Raw genomic sequence first — 21,323 nt, 5'->3', positions numbered from 1 at the left:
ATTAATAGCATCACATTTAAGAGAGTAAGTAAATTAGGTGTTGTTTCAATTACTGTTCCTCCATGTGAATCTTTTTTCTTAAAAAACTTGTTAACTGCACTGATTTTTGGTATTGTTAAGCCCCCAGCAGCACTATAGTTACAACAGGTCATTTCAATTTACTAAATGCATTTTATAATCAATTCATACTTACATGCAAGTGTGAAGATTTGTACAAAGAACCCCTAAGTGCCCTTTACATAATTCAGCGACTGTTAATCTTTCATTTTACTTGCTCTCTCAAGGTAACACACACTTATGTTTTTCATATATTTTTTGAAACATGTGAGAAGTGATTATAGATGTCATGATCCTTTGCTCCTAAATACTTCAGCCTGTTTTCTAAGAAGAAGGATATTTTTCTAGGTCACAAAGTGATTATCAAAATTAGGAAATTCAGGGCTGGTGCTGTGGCATAGTGGGTAAAGCCACCGCCTGAAGTGCTGGCATCCCATATGGGTGCCAGTTCATGTCCTGGCTGTTCTACTTCTGATCCACTCTCTACTAAGGCCTGGGAAGGCAGTAGAAAATGACCCAAATCCTTGGGCCTCTGTACCCACATGGGAGACCTGGAAGAAGCTCCTGCTCCTGGCTTTGGATTGGATCAGCTCTGGCTGTTGGTGGCCATCTAGGAGTGAGCCAGCTGAGTGCCTCTGCCTCTCTATAACTCTACCTTTCAAATAAGTAAATTAAATCTTAAAAAAAATAATTAGGAAACTTAACTTAGACACAATCCTTTTATTTAATGTAAATTCCTATCACTTTTTCCCAAATGTTTCACTGTATTTCTCAATTCGACCTCCAGTCCAGAATACTGTGTTATGTATTTAGATGTCTTCTTTAATCTGAACTAGTTCCTCACTACTTTTATTTTAAATATCACATGGCATGGCAGGTAGGATGTTCCTTAGTTCAGCTTCTCTGGTATTTAACTATTAGATTCGGCTCAGATAATTTTTGGAAGGAAAATTTTATATGTAATATAGAGTTCTTAGAGGATCATGTAAGAAGGCAATTGAAGTCCTTTTGCTAGTTTCTGGTGATGTTACCATTGATCGCTTGTTAAAGGTGGTGTTTACTAAGCTTTGCCTCTGAAAAGCTATGATCTTTTCCTCTAGTTAATTAACAAGTACTCTCTAGATATATAGATGCTTTGAAGCTGTGTAAATAGTTTGTTTTTCATCAACTTTTATGCAGAAGTTTTAGTGTTTAGCATTACTGATCCTTTTCCCTAGTTATTTTTTTCTCATGATCCCTGCATAATAGCCCTTTATTACAACATCATCCATTTTATATTTACCGTTTGACTATGGATAAATCTTTCCCCCTTCCTTTGTTCAGATACTGTGCTGGTATGTATGTTTGTGTATGTGTGTGCAAGTGTGTGTGTATGTATTTATGGATGGAAGATGATTGTTCAGAATAGAATTTTGGGTTCTACTTTTCTTTGATGGATTATAACTTCTTTCATCATTATTTATCTTGATGTTTAAAATATTTCAGATTTGATTTGTGGAATTTTCCTCATGGTGGCTTCTGAATCCCTTTTTAAGTAAATAGGCTAAACGAATAGTGGTTGTTTCTGGCATGCTAAGTGAAATCATCTTTTAATAAGTACAGTGCATCTATATCTTGCAGAACTTCCAGCCCTAGGACAGAAAATATTTTATTTAACATTTTATTTAATATTTTATCTTGGTTTTCATGTTATCTACTCATTCCCTGGTATTTCAAGAGAGAACTAAGTGGCTAGGAATGGTTTATTTCCAACATTATTGAAATACATCTTATATTTTATTGTGCTTTGAAATATCCTTTTAAAATAAATATTTAATTTTAATTAAGTTCATGTACTATTCCATTCATTTATTCAATTAACATTTAAGTTGGATATTAATTATTATTACTGGATTTTATTAAATCTTTAAAATTCAGTAATAATAGCCACAGGGTCTAGGCTATGAGGGGACTTAACTCTAGCAAAGGAAGACAGGCAATAAATGTATGCATAGTGGCGTTATATGTGGAGTAGTCATAATTAGTAGGAAGTATAGTGACACAAAAGAGAAGAGTAGTAACTTTTTGAGTGTTTATGAAATATTTCACGAAGTAGAAATTATCATTATATATTATAGTAGATGCTGTGAAAGTGTTTCCTTGGATGTTGTATGTAGAATTTTTATACATATGTCAAAGATTGGCCCAAGTGATAAATTAATGAGGAATTGATAAAAAATGAAAGATGGTTTAGAATATTTGAGAAACTGGTTATTATAGGAGTATATATAAAAATTAGACTAGGATTATTATTAGATATATTATAAAGCTGATTAATGTCTAACAAAGGAAGAAATTATATTTATAGCTATTTTTTCTAACCAAAAACATTTGAATCTCTGTAGGACACCAGTCTACAAGTTAAATTTAACTTTACAGAGTATGAAGCCTTAAATTATAGCAGACAACACAATCAAAAGTGAAGCATTCTCCATAAGAATTAAATAATCACTCAGACGACATTGACAAGAAATGTAGCCTGTAGTCATCTTCATTCTTATTTCTAATATTTGGATTTTTTTCTTAACACTGTCTCTTTGATCCTAAATATTTTCCAAATATTATTATATTACTGTTATACATCATTGTAAGTATATAACTATAGTCCATTTATTATATATAAATTTTTATAATAACTAAATTTTAAGTTTATTATTAATCTCAGAAAAAGACTGATTATTTTGTGTTGTGGCCTAAGATTTTACTGTGCAACTGGAAATGTTAATTAATTATATGTGCCTCCTAAGCTTAAAGTATCGAGTACTGCTATATGGAAATTTTTAAGTATTTTTTTCAAATATTTATTTTATTTATTTGAAAGAGTTACAGAGAGGTAGAGACAGAGAGAGAGGTCTTCCATCCACTGGTTCATTCCCCAGATGGCTGCAACAGCTGGAGCTGTGCTGATCCAAATCCAGGAGCCAGGAGCTTCCTCTGGGTCTGCCATGTGGGTGAGGGCCCCAAGGACTTGGGCCATCTTCTACTGCTTTCCCAGGCCACAGCAGAGAGCTGGATAGGAAAAGGAGCAGCTGGGACTAGAACTGATGCCCATGTGGGATGCTGGTGCTTCAGGCCAGGGCTTTAACCCGCTGTGCCACAGTGCCGGCCCTTGGAAATATTTTTAAGAAATATAGGAATACATCTTTTAAAAGCTCTAGCACTGGCTCTACAATTCTGATGTGAAGGACCTAACCCTGCTTTTCTAGGAGATTTCACTTGTAGTACCCTATAAATTTGATGATTTCTACTTTTCTGCCATCTCCAAAATTTGCTAAAGCTCCTACTCTTCTAGGAAGCGACTGTATTTGAGAGTCTGCATTGAGAGTGGCACCTAGAATCCAGTTTCTGGCTTCTGTATGTCTAGATATCAATGAGCTGCTTCCCTTTGCCATGGGTACAATAACAGAATTGATACAACCTCCCAAATAGTTAAAAAAAACAAACGAATGAAACAGATGACAACAAAAAGCCCTCTCTGTCTCTAACCTGGTTAAAAGTAGATCCCGTAATCAATCCAACAGAAAACAGCAAATAATGTCTCAGACATTCCACAGATTTGGAATCATTGGTCACATGAAACCAGACTCATATATACACAGATATACACAGGTGATTTCCTGACCATGTGGTGGAGACTGGCTCAGGTTCAGTGCTCACCAGTTCTGCACCTGGCGGTGGAACACAGGGGAAGCCAGGACTTTCACATAAGGTGCTCTCTTGATTTTACAATTGTGGCTGGCTCTGTGATTCAAGACATGACTCAGCAGTTTGAGGTCTGATTGTGGAAAGGAGCATAGTCCTATCCAGGTATAGGAAACAGATCTACAGTATTTGTTAGAACCAGAAGTAAATGACCCAAAACAAAGAAATAAAAACATGCAACATCAGAAGAAAGGAAAAAATAAACAGAAAATCAGAGCTTTGGCTCTCCAAAGTCATTTTGGGATGCAAGAAAGGACAAACTTGTTCTTAATGAGACTATGAACTGATCTATCCAGGAATGAGTGCAACTGGCTCTAGTATGTGACTCCACATCAGCGTCTGTATAGGTTCTGCAAACAGTCGAAGAGTAATTTCCAAAGTTTAAAATATGATTTGTGCAAGAATAGACTGGACAAGAATCAAAGATTTACTCAGCTCATTAGTAGGAATAACTACACAACAGTAAATTAGTTCAAAGTGCATCTGTGGGACTGACTAGTAATTTAATAGAGGAATCTTAGAATAATATTGCAAAATTGGATTCAAAACTGGTAGTTGACCTAAGGGGCAATGATTCATTAGTGAGAAAAGCACGCATTTCACTATTGGATATAAGTTTGGTAGTTACCATGTAACTTCACTGAATTGGAGTCCTTATGGTAAACAGCAAAATCAATCACTGACATAAACTCCGACAGAATTCAGTATTTCTGGGGAGAGCCTTTTAAACAGCTGTCAGAATGCAGTCATCTTCTTGGCTTCGTTTCTACAATTTGTATCCATGACACAACAGTTGCCTCTTGGTGAGCTCGGGAGAAACCAACTGAACAGCACTGTAGACATAGAGCAGTTTTCATTTTGGTTGTTCTTAGTTAATGTAGGAAGCGTTGGGGTAAAGCAGGAGTGTGGGAATAGAAGTAGATACTGGATTGTATGAGAGAAATAGCAAAGAGCTAGTCAGGGAGAATCATGTATTATACTAGGGCTTCAGGAAGTTTGAGGAAAATGGAATTAAAAGATGTTTACCTTGGTGCAGAAAATTTTGAAATCCATGCATTGTTTTTTTCATAATATGCATTTTCCATTAACTTCTTGAAGATAGCTTGTATAATACCATTTTTGGTAGGAAGTCAGGACCAATTAAGGGTTTAATCAAAACAGTCCTAAAAATAAATAATTTTGAATTATTATTCACTTAATTTTAAATGGATTAAATGAATTTGTAACAAATGTTACAGTGGTGAATACCTTGCAAAAAATATGGCTGCATTCTTTATTATTGTATGAATGCAAAGTAGCATATAGATTTTTCATTGCCATTTGAGTTAAAATTTATATTCCAATTTGGTTAAAGCACTTGGCTGCTAAATTAATTCTGTTCTCTCAGCACCTAATCAGAGTTTAATTTTAGTTATTCAATTATGTATTTTGATTTTTTTGTTTTAAAAATTGTAAAATTGTGTTTTTAAAAGGTTTCCCATTAGTGAGTAGTTACTGAATAATGACCAGCTTCGCAAATATGTTATAAATGCCTTCTGGAGCATAGCAATAGAGATATTCCTAGGAAAAGAAAACCTAGACTTAGGTTGACTTTGGCTGTTTTTCTTTTTTGTAAATAGATTTATTTATTTATTTGAAAGGCAGAGTTACAGGCAGAGACCGAGAGAGAAAGGTTCATCTGTTGGTTCACTTCCCAGATGGCCGCAACAGCCAGAGCCATGCTGATCTGAAGCCAGGAGCCAGGAGCCAGGAGCCAGGAGCCAGGAGCCAGGAGCCAGGAGCCAGGAGCCAGGAGCCAGGCGCCAGGAGCCAGGAGCCAGGAGCTTCTTCCAAGTCTCCCACCTGGGTGCAGGGGCCTAAGGACTTGGGCCATCTTCCACTGCTTTCCCAGGCCACAGAAGAGAGCTGGATGGGAAGTGGAGCAGCCCCGACATGAATCAGCACCCATATGAGATGCTGGCACTACAGGCAGCAGCTGTAATCCTCTGGGACACAGTGCCGGATGCTGGCTATTTTTTTTTAACTTCACAATTTGTGTACCTTTCTCACATTATGAGTTCAGCTATAATGTGTTGTAGTTTATTAGTGACTGAAGCCACACAGCCTCATTTATGAACAATCCATTTTTTAGCCACACCAACCTGTCAACATGTGAAATGTCCACATAATTTTGCACATAGGATAATGTGAGAGGCAATACCAGATTATGGGAGAAATTTATAGAAACAGAAAATCTTACTTATGGCAGTGGTTGTTGTGAGTCCCTCTGTAAGGACTGATGCTCTGATTGCATTAAGTAGCAGTGGGTTCCTTTTTTCCCCTGTATGCTCATTTTGCAATCAACTGTCTTCAAAGAATATTTTTTTTCTTTTAGTATACATGGTACACATAAAGGAGCCAGGGGCCAGAGATGCAATCTATATGAACTGATTGCAAGATTGTCTTCTAATTAAAATGTGTTATGATTAAGACAGAAAAATTAACTATCTTGTAACCTTCTTTATTGATAGAGTTATATTTTCTATCTAACCATTTTTGAAACAATTTATCATATTGAGCTTAAAGATGCTAGACTAATGAATTAATGATGGTTTGTAGAAATCAGTACAAACATGTCTGAAAAGAAGTAGTGATTATATTTAAGCTTAGGTTATAGCCATGTCAAGTGTTAATTATCAAGAGACTTTAAGAGCCTCTTCCTAACTTAAGCACATATGTTTTCTATGACTGTTTTATCTGAAATTTTTATTATTATACATTATGTTGCACTTTTCCTCTCCTTTTTATAAACCTTTAAAAGCAAGTATTTATTCAGTGAATTTAATCATAGAGAAACTGGGAAGAATATGTTTTATTGGGGGGTTTATTTTGTTCATAGATTATGTGGTCAATTTTCATGTGAGAAATGTTATTTCATGTTTATAAGTCTTCCTCAGAAGAAAATTTCTTACTAAAGATCTCTGGGCACTATTAAGTAGAAATAGTCATGAAATTTTCTTTCTCCTGTTGAGTTGAATTTGACCTTCCTGTAACTTGTGCCTCATTCTCTGATTCTATGTACAATTCCAATCTTCCTAATATTTAATGCTTTCTTTTATTTATAACTTCAAGAATAATAAAGGTTTAAAATCATGTATATTCCTTTAAAATTTAGAATATTCACCATTCTTATTCCATTGGTAGTCTCTTTAAAAACATGTAAAATCAGTGAAAATAGCATAAATAACCCATGTGTACATTGATTAGAGAGTGATAATTCTTTTATTTGGACACTGGAACCTGAAATTTCTTTGAGCTTAAAAAAGACATTTTTTTTTCTTTCCAAGAGATTTTGGTGTGCCAACAGAAACACTCACAAGATGATTTTTCTGGTTAGTGGCTAAATTAATTTAACTAAAATGATGAGGGTACGTTAGAAAGTTCATGGGAAACAGCATTAAAGCATAAGTTTATTTTGCTATAAAAAGTTGAAATCCATGTGTATAGGGTCTTCTAAAAAGTTCAGGGAAAATAAATATTATGCAAAAAGTATTTGTGGATTTCAATTTTTTTTGTACCAAATGTTAACTTACCTATATTTTTAAAGATTTATTTATTTGAAAGGCAGAGGCAGAGAGAGGGAGGTTTTCCATCAGCTAGTTCACTATCCACATGGCTGCAATGGCCAGATCTGGGCTGATTTGAAGCCAGAAGCCTGGAGCTTCTTCCCAGTCTCCCACGCGGGTGCAGGGACCCAAGTACTTGGACCATTTTTTACTACTTTCCCGGGACATAGCAGAAATTTGGATCAGAAGTGGTGCAGCTGGGACATGAACTGGTGCCCATATGGGATGCCGGCACTGCAGCTGGAGGCTTAGCTCTTGTGCCACAGTGCCGGTCCTAAACTTACCTTTTAATTCCATTTTCTATGAACATTTTGAGGTAACCTTGTGTGTAGCTGGAAAGGGATAGTTCTTCAAAATTTAGTTAAATGTGGATTGGGAAACCATTATACTGAACTCATACTCTGAAATAAGTGATGCCGCTGGTATTCATTTTGTACACTTGGAAGCCTCTTTGCTTTCATTTCTAAAATAAATCATTTTTGCTTCCAGTTTTGGACTTGGCTCCTCCTGTAATGCTCCTCTCCCGCATCTCATGCTTCTCTCTTGCCACTTTCTATTTTTTCCTGAATGTCTAATTCAAGTCCTGCTTCCCAGGTGAAACATTTCTTGAGTATCCGTCTTTTCTGATTTAGACCTCCCGTTTGATCTTCAGTAGCAGTGGTAGTTTATACTCTGTGGTTCATTTATTGATTTCCTGTGAGATTTTGTAATGATATTGCCCACTTTTTCTCAGATGAGGAAACTGAAGCACACAAGCATTAAATAACTTGCTCAACCCATAAAACTAATAAAACTAGTGACTGCAGGAATGGGCTCACATCCAGAAAATCTCACTCTGAGTATGTTCTGAGTCTCTGCAGTAGATAAGTAGATAGTTGAAGTCTTTGCTTAGTAACACCATTGGCTTTAGGTATTATGTGTCTAGATTAGCTGACAAACCATTATTTAGGTATTCCAAATATTAAAGCCTTTTAATGTTTATTCTGAACAGAGCAGAGCTCAGTGAATGTCAGTCATTGTTGTAACTATAACCATAGTTATAATTAATTGAATGAAGTACTGTTTAGAAGTTCATACAGTGTAATGCAAGAGACAACAAAAGTCAGAAAAATGTAGAATAATGATCCAAAAAGAGGAAAACGAGATTACCTGGAAGACAAGGATACAGAATTTTAAATAATTATAAGGAAACAAGTATATATGTGGTGATCATGTATAAAGATAAGAACATTATCTACTGAGAAAAGAGAGACAGCTAAGTAATACTAGGGCCCACTGCCAGGAGAGAAGCTAGAAAGTAGACTCAGGTACTGGGGGCTGCAGAGTTTCCACTCTACAGCCTCAGCCACTACACACATCTGTCTTTGATTACTTAACTGCTTCATTATTTAAGATCTTTCACTGCTAACAGTATAAGACTTGAAATGTAAAAGTAGGGTCTGCATTTTACAGTGATTCACTCAAGTATTTCCCCATTCATTTGCAGATAATAATATTCTTGAATCAAGTACATTATATCATTTACAACCATAATATAATATCTACTAAATAAGTGATGAGCTATAAGAAGGTCTATATACTTGATAATTTCTCTTTTTTTGTAGCAATGTATAATGGAATACTATCGAGTGTATTAAGTAAGAAAATTTTGACAAATGCTATAACATGGATAATAAGTCTTTTTCATTTTTTTGCCTTTTTGAAATTTTATTTAAGTTATATAAGTTTCACGTATTTAAAGTATAGAGCTTTAGGAACATAGTGGTACCTCCCACCCTATCCTCCCTCGTGCCCATGCTCCAACCCTTCTTAATTTCAACATCACCTTCCAATCTCCCTAGTGTAGACTGACTTTGTCTCTTAGGTCCGTTAAGAGGGAATTCCTTGCAGCTTGGCCTTAATTTTATGTTAAAGGGGAAACTATGAGCATTTTTAAGCATAGTTTAATTCATTCTTTCAAAGTCACTAACTGATATTTATTACACTTTAGCTACATTGCTAGCCACATAGATAAATAAAAATGGTTTCTACTTTCTATAAACTCAAACATTAATAGAAAAAAAAGCTACACACAAATATGTGGAAAGTCATATTCCAAAACCTCTCAAAAAAATCAGAAGTCTAACAGGTAGAATTCATTTTTATGAGGTATACAAACAATACTATAAATTCTGATCTACTGTACTTGGTGGGATTTTGTTTATTCTGTTTAAACTAATTATACTGTCTACTGAAACCTGGAAAGAAATTATGTGATTTATTTTCAGAGTTGCTAGCCATCTATATTATAACTTTTTATTAAGATGCAATATTATAAAAATATGAAAAGTGCTCAGGTTTTTGTGTTTTCATTACCAAGTCAAACTAGAATAGTAATAATTTCCAATGTAACTGGCACTTAAATCCATACAAGTACCATAATACAGGCATTATTTATGAGGTAGGCCACATAAGCACTGACATACAAATACATGTGTACATATAGAGTAAATGTAAATTGTGACCCATTTTGATGCTGTCAAATAAAATTTTAGTAAGTATTTCAAAGCACTACTCAAATCTAGAGAAATTAAAAATGAAGAATCATTTGTTAATGGAAAGCAATCAAAGTTACAAAGCTGTCAGGTTGACCACTCAAATTCGATAATTTATCTTCAGGGGAGTTAGGTTGACTGTAAAGTTTCAGTGACAATCAAACTATTATTGAACTACCATAAAATATTAAAGTGCTATACAAATAAAATGAATAAAAATTCTCATAATTTTTGCTACTGTTTATGAAATATATAACTTAAGAAATAAGTTAAGAAATATACAATATACAAATATATGCTTAAGAAACATAACAACTGAACAGTATCAGATCTGGATTAAATGTGAAGTATACATACACAGTTTTTCTTAAAGACTTATTTATTTGAAAGGAAGAGTTACAGAGAGAGGCAGAGGCAGACAGGCAGAGAGAGAGAGAGAGAAGAGTCTTCCATCCCCTGTTTCACGCCCCAAAGATGGCCGCAGTGGCTGAAGCTGGACTGATCTGAAGCCAGGAGCCAAGAGCTTCTTCCAGCTCTCCCACACGAGTGCAGGGTCCCAAGGTCCTAGACCATCTTCTGTTGCTTTCGCAGGCCACAGCAGAGAGCTGGATCAGAAGTAGAACATCCAGAACTCCAACCAGCGCCCATATGGGATGCTGGCCCTGAAGGTGCCAGTTTTACCCGCTACAGCACAGCACTGGCCCCCACACAGTTTCAAATATACTTTATGGTATATTGTATTCCTTTATATTCAGGTACAGAATTTCTTTATTAATATACATGTTTAAAAGATTATTTGAAAATCAGAGTTACAGAGAGAGAAGGAGAGAGAGGGTGGAGAGAGAGAGATCTTCCAGTTCATTCCCCAGATGGCTGAAGTCAATAGTCAGGAGGTTCGTTCAGGTCTCCCCTGAGGGTAGCAGTGGCCCAAGCACTTGGGCCATCTTCTGCTACCTTTCCTGGGCCATTAGCAGGGAGCTGGATCGGAAGTGTCGCAGCTGGGATATGAAACAGGGCCCACATGGGATGCCACCATAGCAGGTGGTTGCTTTAGCAGACAGCTGCTTTACCTGCTGTGCCAAATGTCAGCCCCTGGCTCCATCTGTTTAAAACATTCAATAAATTTTTACATACAAAATTTTCATGAAAATGTTTTCTCAAGTGTTTGTATGTATTACTATATACTGTGGCATAGTAGGCTAATCCTATGCCTGCAGCACCAGCATTCCACATGGGGGCCTGTTTATATCCCAGCTACTTCTCTTTTGATCCAGTTCCTTACTAATTCCTTGGGAAAGCAGTGGAATATGGCCCAAGTGCTTGGGCCCCTACACTTTTGTGGGAGACCTGGAGCAACCTCCTTGCTCCTGGCTATGGATCCATCAGCTTCAGCTGTTGGGGTCATCCAGGGAGTGAACCAGAGGGTGGAAGTCCTTTCTCTTTGTCCTCCCTCTGTCTGTAACTCTAGCTCTCAAATATATAAAATCCTTTTATTTTATTTTATTTTATTTTATTTTTGACAGGCAGAGTGGACAGTGAGAGAGAGAAACAGAGAGAAAGGTCTTCCTTTGCCGTTGGTTCACCCTCCAATGGCCACCGCGGCCGGCGCACCGCGCTGATCCGAAGGCAGGAGCCAGGTACTTCTCCTGGTCTCCCATGGGGTGCAGGGCCCAAGCACTTGGGCCATCCTCCACTGCACTCCCTGGCCACAGCAGAGAGCTGGCCTGGAAGAGGGGCAACCAGGACAGAATCCGGTGCTCCGATCGGGACTAGAACCCGGTGTGCCGGCGCCGCAAGGCAGAGGATTAGCCTAGTGAGCCGCGGCACCGGCCTAAAATCCTTTTTAAAAAAGTTCATGAAGAATTCATATCATGGAAAAACTAGGCATTGCTTTTAAAAACATTTTCCACAAAATAAAATTATCTTTTAATTCCATTTTCCATGAACTTTTGAAATAACCTCATATATTCATTCACATATTTATTAAAAGTATATTAAGCACGGCCGGTGCCGCGGCTCAATAGGCTAATCCTCCGCCTAGCGGCGCCGGCACACTGGGTTCTAGTCCCGGTCGGGGCGCCGGATTCTGTCCCGGTTGCCCCTCTTCCAGGCCAGCCCTCTGCTGTGGCCAGGGAGTGCAGTGGAGGATGGCCCAGGTGCTTGGGCCCTGCACCCCATGGGAGACCAGGAAAAAGCACCTGGCTCCTGGCTCCTGCCATCGGATCAGCGCGGTGCGCCGGCCGCAGCGCGCCGGCCGCGGCGGCCATTGGAGGGTGAACCAACGGCAAAGGAAGACCTTTCTCTCTGTCTCTCTCTCTCACTGTCCACTCTGCCTGTCAAAAAAATAAATAAATAAATAAATAAAAAAAAAAAAGTATATTAAGCACAAGTTACTATGTTAGGAACAAAGACAGACAGGTGAGTATAATATTGTCTCTAAATTTGTGTTGTGTTGAGCAATAAGTAAAATAGATGAACATTGTATAAATAAATACAAATAAGAATAATAAGAATTTTAATAGGCTGATGTACACAGTAGCTAGGGAGAAGGCCAAGGGTTTAAATACTGAAACATGATATTAAATGGACAAATTTTCTGTAGGTCAAGAATATTTTGGGTAGAAAGATAAATGGCGGTTGGGGCTGGTGCTGAGACGCAGTGGATAAAAGCCCTGACCTGAAGCGCGGGCATCCCATATGGGTGTCGGTTCTAGTCTCGGCTGCTCCTCTTCCAATCAAGCTCTCTGCTATGGTGTGGGAAAGCAGTAGAAAATGGCCCAAGTCCTTGGGCCCCTGCCCTTGCGTGGGAGACCCAGAAGAAACTCCTGGCTTCGGATTGGTGCCACTCCGGCTGTTGCGGCCATCTGGGGAGTGAACCAGCAGATGGAAGACCTCTCTCTCTCTCTCTGACTCAACCTCTCTCTGTAACTCTGTCTTTCAAATAAATAAATTAAGTCTTAAAAAAAAAGATAAATGAATGCAAGGCAAAATAAATTAATGTGGATTAAAATAATTTGGTTAGGTATGATTCACACATAAGTAGTAAAGGAGAAAATATTCAGAAGTGAGTATACAGATGAAGGCAAATGTGAGGTCCTAAAGGCTTGGTCTTTATTTCTATTCCCTTTAAATGGCAAAAAAGTAATAAAACATATTTTGTGGTACAAAAAAATTCTATGATAACAACATAAGAATATACTACAAGAATACAGTCCAGTTTGAAGGCTGTTGCAGTCACCTACAAACAAATAAAGGGCTTAAATTCAGATTTTTCATTTAAAAGAAAGTAACTGGCTGCCTTGTTTTGCTAACGGGTCTCTGATAACTCCTTCTGGACAAATTGAAAAATGACTCAGATTCTTAGTACATCCAGGGCAGGTGGTCATGAGAAGAACAGATTAGTGCCATCTGATCCACCAGATACTTGTTTTGAAGCTTCTATTGATATTTGTGCGCATTATCTATGTATATACATTAAGCATCCTGTAATAAAATATACTACAGATACCCTCAAGTTCTTGCACGCTTACTATTTTTGTCTCGTTTAATATCTGCAATTAAACAAATTCAATTCAGAATACATTATTCTCAAATGAAAACATATTTGTTAACCGACTTGGTATAACAATATATCAGATTCTATCCAAGAAAGAAGAAACTGAATTTAATATATAAACAACCTAACAGTCATGCTAACAAGTTAAGCCTTTTATCCATTGGCAATAAAACACAAAATAGTATAAATGTAAATGAATGTGACAAATAAATATCACAGAAGATTGGTTATTTTACTTGAGTCATCTAAACTCATATAAAGAACTACAATAAGAAATAATATTTAGAGTCCCTGGAAATAATGTGAAAATAAATGTTTAGTTCTCTTCATAGATTTCTCAAAAAAAACTATACTGGAAAACGCTCCTTGTGGCTTTATAATCTCCAGTGAATCAGAAATTCATTTTATCTGTCAGTGTTAAGCATCATCATCTGACATATATTTTCAAAACCTTGTCAAGTTAATGGTAAACATAATTGCAAACAAGAGATCACAGGCTAAGCATGTCATCAAATAGCATTTTCCCTGATTTCACTTCCACATGCAGCCGCAAAGATGTTGCGTTAAAAATTTAACGCCAAGTAGAAATAGATATTTTAGCTCATCTTTCAAATGGAGTAATTTTCAAGAAAAGCATAAAATCTTCAATCCTGTAATGACTGCCACACTTATTCAAATCATATTCTATTTGGAACAACCTCAATTTCTCCCACACTATAGCACAGTTCTTTTTAAAATGAAAACCTATTACTAATATTCATGTCTTGAGCATTTTGCATATGTTAAAAGATACATTAAACAAATACTGTAATTTTTTAAAAATTGGATTGTTACTAAACTTATCCAATAATTAGGTCAAATTTTCAATTTTCTAGTTTAATACCTAAATCCAAGATGAATTAAATGCTTATTTTGACAAATGTCACTGGGTTGAAGTGTTGATAACTCTCTGAAATGGATGAACAACTACAATTAGCAATAAAATTTTAAATTAATAGAAACTGTACTCTGAATGATATTAGTATTTCCAAGACTTCTGTGAATCTTATGGGAATTATTAGAAATAAAAAAGGAAAAACCTATTAAATTACTAGAATTTGCCAAGTTGTAAAGCACAGAAAAGTTGTCATGCTAAATTAATTGAATTACTGAGAGTCCAAAATTGCGAATTATGCAATATGTGCCATAGCTGATTCAACAGCTTTTCATTTTTCTCTGCTTTATAACTGCTGTAATTATAATTTCCTTTGAATCCATAAACTATGCCGAAATGTCTGGTTTCTAAATGTTTTAAACTAGCACAAATTCACAAATGAAATTCAATTTGACAGAAACATTTTGAGTGATACTGCAGCTTTCTCTAAGGACTTTTTTTTAAACAAACGTCTCTTTCATTACACAGGAAATTTACTATGAAAGAACAAAGGAGTCAAACTGTCCTTGCTTTTAGTGTTGGAGGATAAATGTACATCAATGCTTCTGAACAAATAAATATATTTGAAGGGTAACAATTATGCATTAGGACATTTTAAGATTAAAAAAAAAGTTCTTCTGTCACTTGCAATAATTCATTCTCCTACTGTGTGGCCAAAAAAGAAATTAATATGTAATTCTGTGCTCTAAGAAAAGTCTGTTTTTGCAAAGTCTTATTCCAGTAGCTTAAAATTGATATGGGATAGGCAGAGAGCTAGCAAGGTCTGTGGAACTGCATCTCATTCTATCCTCCTCCTTGTCATTCTGTCTTTCAAATAAATAAATGTCTTTAAAAATATTTATGCTTGCATGCCTGATAATTGGGTTCCTTGTGAAGAATGTGAGCATAATCAGGCCTCTAAACTTTCAATATTCTACTTTTGTTGTATTCATTATTTTAGTACCAGTATAAACTTGTAGCAATAAATAATACATCAGAATTAAGAGAGTTAGTGATGACAATTTTTCCAAAAACAGTATGAGGTAAAGCCGCCACCAGCAGTGCAGGCATCCCGGCAGTGCAGGCTCTGGTTCCCAGCTGCTCTACTACTGATCCAGCTCTCTGCTAAGGCTGGAAAAGCAGTAGACCAAGGCCCAAGTCCTTGAGCACCTGCACCCTATGGGAGACCTGCAGAAGCTCCCGGCTCCTGGCTTCTGATTGGCTCAGCTTCAGCTACTGTGACCATTTTGGGAGTAAACCAGAGGATGGAAGATCTCTCTCTCTCTCTCTCTCTCTCTCTCTCTCTCTCTCTGCCTCTGTAACTCTGTCTTTCAAATAAATAAATATATCTTTTAAAAACAAAAAATAGAATGAGAACATGTCTAGTTAAAAGTAAATTGCAGGCCAGCACCGCGGCTCACTGGGCTAATCCTCTGCCTGTAGTGCCAGCATCCCGGGTTCTAGTCCCAGTCGGGGCACCGGATTCTGTCCCAGTTGCTCCTCTTCCAGGCCAGCCCTCTGCTGTGGCCAGGGAGGGCAGTGGAGGATGGCCCAAGTGCTTGGGCCCTGCACCCCCATGGGAGACCAGGAGGAGGTACCTGGCTCCTGGCTTCGGATCAGCGCAGCGCACCGGCCACAACGTGCCAGCTGTAGCAGTTACCTGGGGGGTGAACCAACAGAAAAAGGAAGACCTTTCTCTCTGTCTCTCTCTCTAACTCTCCTGTCAACAAATAAATAAATAAATAAATAAACTGCAGTAGTGGGAATTTAGCCTGGTGGTTAAAATACTACCTGTACTGGACTGCTTGAATTGAGATGCCAGCTCTGGTCCGCATTCCAGCTCTCTGCCAATGTGCAAACTGGGAGGCAGAAGATTACAGCTCCAGTCCTTGGATAACGCAGTCCTGGACTGAGTGCCCAGGCCAGCCCTGGCCATTGCAAGCATCTGAGGGGAGAGAAACCTCAGACTCTCTCTCTGTCTCTCCATCTCGCTTTCTCTCTCTCCCTCTGAAATATTTTTAATAACTAAACTCCACTTAAAAGGGAAAACATTATATGTATCTTGAGAGAACCTAACCTCCTAACTTTATAAAGGAAAATAAAGTTCTATTATGGCTAAATTATTCAGTCATTAAATATTATTAAATATCCAATAATTATAAGGCATTCTATCCCTGCTGGGATTACAGTGAGACTCATGAACTGATACCATTACTGTGCTCCTGAAGTCTAAGCTCCAGTGGAGGAGAATGACATCAGATAATAATTACTTCATAATCATGAACTGGGATATGTGTACTGAAGAAAATGAACAAAGTTCAATAAATGCTGAGATAGTAATTACAAAGTAAGATAATACTGTTGGTTGCTCAAACCTAAGGGACAATTTCTATGTAAAGAATTAACCATGAGAAAATAATCATCATGTGTAGTCATAGAAAACCTCTATGAGGCACATCTTTCCTTCAGGTGAGGTAAATGAAGTGTAGTAAGGTTAAGTAAATTGTTAAATGCCTCACAGATGGTAGAGTTAAACACCCCAAGCTGTCTCAATCCAATGTCCATAGCCATGAACACTGGTTCATATAGTCGCCAAAGATACACAAACAGAAAACAGTTCTGTATCTTCCACTGTAATTTTTTAGGTATATTTATCATTTTTTATTTATTTGAAAGGCAGAGCTACAGAGAGAAAAGGGGGGAGATAAATCTTCTGTCTGTTGGCTCAGTCCCCAAAGCCCACAACAACCAGTGCCAGGCCAGACTAAATCCAGGATCCCATAACTCCATCTGGATCTCCCACATGGGTGTCAGGAACCCGAACACGTAAGGCAACATCTACTGCCTCCTAGGTTGTGATAGGAGGAAGCTGGATCATAACTGGAGGTGCCAGGATCAAGTTGGCACTCAGATATGGGAAGCTGGCGTCCCAAGCAGTGGCTTAACTTTCTATGGAACAATGCACACCACATCCTTTGTGCTTTTAATCCTGAAAGAGGGCTAATACCATGTCAATTTTTCAAACTCAAGTGCCTGATTGAAGATGTGGCACAGTAGATGAACAATCATTATTAAACTTATGAGTACTGAATAAGTAAGTAAAAATATCAGAGAATACTTGCTGTCAAGATCATTATAGGGCTTTCCTGCAGGGTAGAGGGTCACTGAGGAAAGTCTTATAGAGGGGGTAAGAGTGAACTGTGCATTCAAATCTGTGTATGGGCAAGGAGGTGGGGAGCAGAGAAATCCAGCATATTATTTGGAAGGATTATAAGAGAAATATGGGTACATTCTTGTAGTCTTGATAATATTCAGAGAAAAATCTAGTTTTTTCATTACATTGAAGAACAATGATAATATGATCTTGATCACGACTTACATTTAATATTGTTCTAAAATGTTTTCCAATGTCATTAGACAAGGTAAAGAAATCAAAATTGGAAATAAACTGATAAAGTTACCATTATTTGCTAATGATATAATTGTTCATATGGGAAAGTCAAGAGAGTCATTTGAAAGGCAACAAATATAAAAATAGAAACAAAAGGGATTTTGGAGGTGGGTGTTTGGTGTAAGAGTTAAGGCATTGCTAGGAATGCCACTTACACTGGAGTACCTGGGTTCCACTACTGTCTCCACTCCAACTACAGCTTCCTGCCAACACACACTCTGTGAGGCAGCAGGGGATGAATCAAATACTTGAGTGTCTGCCACCCCTATGGGAGACCAGACTGGGTTGCTGGCTCCTGCTTTGGTCTGGCTAAGTCCCAGCTGTTGTGTACATTTGGAAAGTCAAAAAGCAGAGGGGAGATTTCTCTCTCTTGCTCTCTCAAATAAATAATAAAAATTTAAAAATTAAATATTTAAAAAAATCAATTAATATGGCAATATGCAGTTTTTTTTTTTTTTTGACAGGCAGAGTGGATAGTGAGAGAGAGAGACAGAGAGAAAGGTCTTCCTTTTGCCGTTGGTTCACCCTCCAATGGCCGCCGCGGCCGGCGCACCGCGCTGATCCGATGGCAGGAGCCAGGAGCCAGGTGCTTTTCCTGGTCTCCCATGGGATGCAGGGCCCAAGCACCTGGGCCATCCTCCACTGCACTCCCTGGCCACAGCAGAGAGCTGGCCTGGAAGAGGGGCAACCGGGACAGAATCCGGCACCCCGACCGGGACTAGAACCCGGTGTGCCGGCGCCGCAAGGCGGAGGATTAGCCTAGTGAGCCGCGGCGCCGGCCCAATATGCAGTATTAATATATGGAAACAAATTGGCCTCTTCTAATGAAAAACTATTTTGAATGCATCATGGAATTAAAACCCCATTTTTTTTTTTTTTTTGACAAGCAGAGTTAGACAGTGAGAGAGAGACAGAGAGAAAAGTCTTCCTTTTCCATTGGTTAACCACCCCAAATGGTCGCTATGGCCGGTGTGCTGCGGCCAGTGCGCTGCGCCAATCTGAAGCCAGGAGCCAAGTTCTTCTTCCTGGTCTCCCATGTGGGTGCAGGGCCCAAGCACTTGGGTCATCCTCTACTGCCTTCCCGGGCCACAGCAGAGAGCTGGCCTGGAAGAGGAGCAACCGGGACAGAATTTGTCACCCCAACTGGGACTAGAACCTGGGGTGCCAGCACCACAGATGGAGGATTAGCCAAGTGAGCCGTGGCACCGGCCATAAAACACCATTTTTAATAAATAAATTACTTAAAAAATGCATATGAAAAGTATGATATGATTTGACGAAAAATTTTAAAAGATCTTTAGGTATACAAAGGAAATCCTGAAGAAATGGGTGGTAAACCATATTCCTTGATTTAAAAAAAAAGTTTCATATACTTACCTTGCAGGGGAGATACCATGATCCTGAATGTGGGTTTCCCAGGGCCAGGCTTCTCCACTGTGCTCAGGATCTGCTGACTCCTGAAATCTGAAATAATTGTGGGAAACTTGACAGCATAATTTGTGGTGGTGGGGACTGTGTTTGTGCTTTTCCCTGAAAAAAAAAAAAATATCAGTTTTATAAAGATATCAATCCAAGTTAATCTAAACATTCATCGCAGTACAATAATGTATCATTGGATCTTCAAAAAGAATTATAGGGTTGGCGCCGTGGCTCACTAGGCTAATCCTCCGCCTTGCGGCGCCGGCACACCGGGTTCTAGTCCCGGTCGGGGCGCCGGATTCTGTCCAGGTTGCCCCTCTTCCAGGCCAGCTCTCTGCTGTGGCCAAGGAGTGCAGTGGAGGATGGCCCAAGTGCTTGGGCCCTGCACCCCATGGGAGACCAGGATAAGTACCTGGCTCCTGCCATCGGATCAGTGCAGTGCGCCGGCCGCGGCGGCCATTGGAGGGTGAACCAACGGCAAAGGAAGACCTTTCTCTCTCTCTCTCTCTCTCACTGTCCATTCTGCCTGTCAAAAATAAAAAAAAAAAATAGGAATTTATAGAATATTGGAGAAAGTGGACAAATAAGATAAACCAGAAACTTTTTTTTTTTCTTGACAGGTAGAGTTATAGACAGTGAGAGAGAGAGACAGAAAGGTCTTCCTTCTGCTGGTTCACCCCCCAAATGGCTGCTACGGCCGGGGCTGCGCCGATCCGAAGCCAGGAGCCAGGTGTTTCTTCCTGGTCTCCCATGCGGGTGCAGGTGCCCAAGCAGTTGGGCCATCCTCCACTGCCCTCCCAGGCCACAGCAGAAAGCTGGACTGGAAGAGGAGCAACCGGGACTAGAATCCGGTGCCTATATGGGATGCTGGTGCTACAAGGCGGAGGATTAACCAAGAGAGCCATGGCGCCAGCCCCAAACCAGAAACCTTTTTAAAAGTAAGAAGGATAAAGGGGGCACTATCCTATCAGTTATTAAAATGTATAAAGCTTTAGTAATTAAGAAGGTGTGCTGTTCTAATAGACATTAAAATATAGTGTAAAGCCACAGAAATTAAAGTTTGGTTCTGGGGCCTGTACAGTCATTTCAATCAAAAAACAGTGGTACTGGATATGGACTGAATAGAAGTTGAGGCGTTATTGGACTAAACTATAAGTAGTGTAGTGTATGGCTGTGGTGAGGAATGCATGCAGAAGTATGGTTAGATTTGAGGATTAGAAATCATAGGACCACAAAGAATTTTCTTTCTCATTTTAAAGAGACTGAATTTCAATTCTGAAAGACATTTAAAAATAATTTTTGTCAGATTTCTACATTAAAAATTCACCCAGAGAGCATGTTGATTTGAACAGTACGGTGTGGACCTCTTTTTCTCTGCTCCTCCATGCACATAGAACTGTAAACTCTGAAAACAATGAAGCCGCAACCAAAGGAACATTCTAAAAGTTGGTAAGAAGCAGGAAAAATAGTTTGAAGTTGCAGAAATGGAAGAATAGCCCAGGGAATGGGAATGACAGGGAAGCCTATATATTGTCACCAAAGAAAAGGATGAGATGCAGGTGGTTCAAGAAAACCACCCCCCGCCCCGCTCCCCAGCATGAAAAAGCAGCCCAGGTGGGTGCTAGCCTCCTCTGGAACCACAGGAGTCCCTTTGGTTCCTCTGAAAACAAAAGCTGAGCTCTGCATCCCAGTGCACAGGATGCACTCTTCCTTGTAGGACTGGGGATATGAACTGACATAGAGCAGCTGGTTGGCAGCTATCAGAGGGACCCACCACAAGGAATCATCCGGCTCTGGAAGCCATTAAGGAAAACAGCATGAAATTAATGCAAGAAGTTTAAAAAAACAGAACCATCATATGAACCAGCAACCCCCACTTATGGGTGTATATCTAAAGGGAAAAATTGGTATTTCAAAGAGATATTTGCACTGCCATGTTCATTGTGCCTTTGTGCATATTACCTAAATCATGAAACATCCAAAATATTCAGCCATTTAAAGAATTTCTACATGGATGAAGCTGGAGGAAATGATGCTAATGAAATAA

The 21,323-nt window shown here is 38.6% G+C and overlaps 1 protein-coding gene and 1 non-coding gene across 8 annotated transcripts in view; both read left to right on the top strand.

Moving 5' to 3' along the window:
* CCSER1 (coiled-coil serine rich protein 1) overlaps positions 1-21,323 on the top strand; it is a 1,459,660-nt gene that overhangs the window by 203,813 nt on the left and 1,234,524 nt on the right. The window lies entirely within an intron of this gene.
* Positions 19,227-19,390, top strand: LOC127483358 (U1 spliceosomal RNA). Its single transcript, XR_007909550.1, has one exon. It is a non-coding gene; the product is annotated as a U1 spliceosomal RNA (small nuclear RNA).

Source organism: Oryctolagus cuniculus, chromosome 8 (assembly GCF_964237555.1).
Source record: "Oryctolagus cuniculus chromosome 8, mOryCun1.1, whole genome shotgun sequence".
NCBI lineage: Eukaryota > Metazoa > Chordata > Mammalia > Lagomorpha > Leporidae > Oryctolagus > Oryctolagus cuniculus.
Note: the sequence above shows the minus strand (reverse complement) of the source record. Positions and strands in the feature narration are given on the sequence as shown.